This window comes from Marmota marmota, unplaced genomic scaffold (genome assembly GCF_001458135.2).
Source record: "Marmota marmota marmota unplaced genomic scaffold, marMar, whole genome shotgun sequence".
NCBI lineage: Eukaryota > Metazoa > Chordata > Mammalia > Rodentia > Sciuridae > Marmota > Marmota marmota.
In genome coordinates, this window is record NW_026000102.1 from 6,485,750 (window position 1) to 6,488,353 (window position 2,604).

Here is a 2,604-nt window from a genome sequence, read left to right on the forward strand (position 1 = left end):
GGTGGTGCTGGACAGTTTCCTCCTTTGGCCCTGGAAAAAGCCCAACGTGCCCTCAGGTGAGGGCTCACAAAGCCACCTCGTCCTGCAGCCCTCAGAAGTCCCTGTGTGACACATCTACGGCGGAGGCTCCTGCTGAGCAGAGGCACAACCCTGTCACCTCCAGGCCCTCCATCCTCAGAGGCTGCCTCGGGAGCCCTCAGGCATCTGCAGCCCTGATCCTCAGAGCCTGTCCCCAGGGTCTGAGGACCCGTGGTTCCATTCCCTGCCCACCAAGAGGGCGGTACTGCTCCTGTCTGCCCCATTGCCTCCCCTCCTGTCCTGAGGTGCTGGCCTGGGTGCCATCCTGCACCGCACAGGCTCACTGGACACGCACAGGCTGGGATGCCAGAGAGCCTTCCCCAGAGAGCCCTCCAGATGGGTCTGCACCGCAGGGCTCCAGAAGGTGCCTGGGGACAGCAGTTCATTTGCAGCCAGTGACCACAATGTCCTAGCTCAGAGACCTGAGCCCAGAAGCAAGCACCGCCCTGCAGCCTTCAGCGCTGGTCAGTCACAGGAGGGAGCGTGAGAGGCACACGGACCAGCAGAGCCCCCTGGGGCCCACCACCACTGCAGAGGGAGCCTGCTGGCCCAGGAGGCACCTGGACGAGGGCTCAGAGACCACCCGAGACTGTGCGCAGGCCTCTGGGGTGATCCCAGCCGGCTCCCCTGCGGCCCACACCCGTATCACCCGGAGCCTCTCGGGGAGGGCAGACTAAGCCCAGCTTTAGCTTAATCCATCATAATGAGGGAGACAGACCTCGCAAACACCAGCATGTGCTTCATTTCAAACCCAGACATAATTGACTCTGGGATTAGGGCCGCTGGGGGTAGACCAGCTGTTGCTGTCCTCCCTGCAGACAGGGGACATCTCCACCACGGAACAGGCTGCGTCTCCTGGTCCCCCCACTTCCTGCTGCACACACCTCCTCTTCCCCTGCCTCTGTCTGTCCTCCTCCTCCCCAGCCTCCTCCCTGTCCTCCACCCTCCTTCCCCCCTCACCCTCCTCTCCTCCCTCCTCCTTATCACCCTCCCCCCCTCCCCTCATCTCCCCCTCCCCCCCTCCCCAGTCCTTCCTGCTCAGAGACCAGGCTCAGGAAACACACCCATCTCTAAGTATTGCTTCAGTGTCAGCCTGCTCACCCCCTGCCCCTGACCACACTCCTACATGGACAGGTGAGTGGGGACAGCGCAGGACCCTGGGTCCCACCCAGCCTGCCCAGCAGCCCCACCAGGAAAGCAGCTGGGACCAAGAGCTGGGAGGAGCAGACACATGCCACGGAGCTGTACCCCGATGCCGCGAGGCCTTGGTGTCCTGAAGAACTGTGAGGCTGTGGGCAGCAGCCGGGGACCCACTGAGGGAGGAAGGCCAGGAGACCCACAGGACAGAGAAGAGCCTCTTGGGTGTGCAGAGAGATATCAGTCTGTGCCCTGCAGGGGGCAGGGACAGCCACCCTGCATGGTCCTGCTCGGATGCTGGGGGGTCAAGGGCGACTCCGAGGGGACCTCACCCCTGAGGAGGTGTGCTGTCTGCCAAGTGGGGTACCTGGCCACCACCACCGTCAGCTGGGCCCTCGCGCCCTGCTGGGTGCAGAGGAAAGGACTGCCAGCTGCTGGTGTGCGAGAAAGCCCACTGCCCTCATCCCAAGAGGTGGCACAGAGCCCGGATCCTGAGCCACTGGCCGCTCCTGCTCTCCTGCCACCCCTCCTGCCGGTGCTCTTCGTCCCCACCCTTGGCCAGCCTCCCTGCCACCTGCCCCAGGAAGCACACACAGACCTGCACATGTGTGGACACTGCAGCGCACGGGCCACTCCGAGCCCCTGGCGCCTTCCAGATCTCTCACCCAGCTCCTTCCCTCTCCCTAACTCACCCCAACACCTGGCCCTGTGGAGACTTCGGGCAGCCCGCTTCCCCAGTGAAGGTGGTCTTCTCCAGGACAGGAAACTGTCACCAACCCTAGGAGGGAGCTTGCTCTGCTCTCCGCTGCCCAGGCGAGATGTGACATGCACCCACAGTCGGAGCCCGGAGCCTGAGGGGCCTCTGAGCTGGGCTCTCAGAGGCGGGCGGACTTCTAGAGGCTTCCACTGCCCCCTGCCACCCGAGGCTCCATGTGGGTCACAAGAGCAGAGGACAGTGTTATCTGTGACCTCCACAGCCCGGCTGCAAACCTGTGGCCTCTTCAGGCCTTCCTCACCCCCAATGCCACCATCTCAATGCTTGTGTGCCCCAAATCCAGATGTTAAAACCTAGTCCCCAACATGTCGAGGGCAAGGCCTTCAGAGCGTGACTAGGCCATGAGTCCTGTACCCTCGTGAACGGGGTCTCGGGGTGCCAAAGATGGTCACCTGCCACACACCCACTGGAGGAGGAAAAGGTGACCCTCCCAAGAACTAGCGTTAGAATAATTGGTCATCCCCAGGCAAACAGAGAACTCTGGCCTAGACCTCACTTTTATAATAAGAATCAACTCGAATGAATCATAAACCTAAATGCAAAATACAAAAGTGTACAAAATGATCCAAGTTGTCAACGAGTCGATGATCTAAACAGGCGTCTCTCAAAAGAAG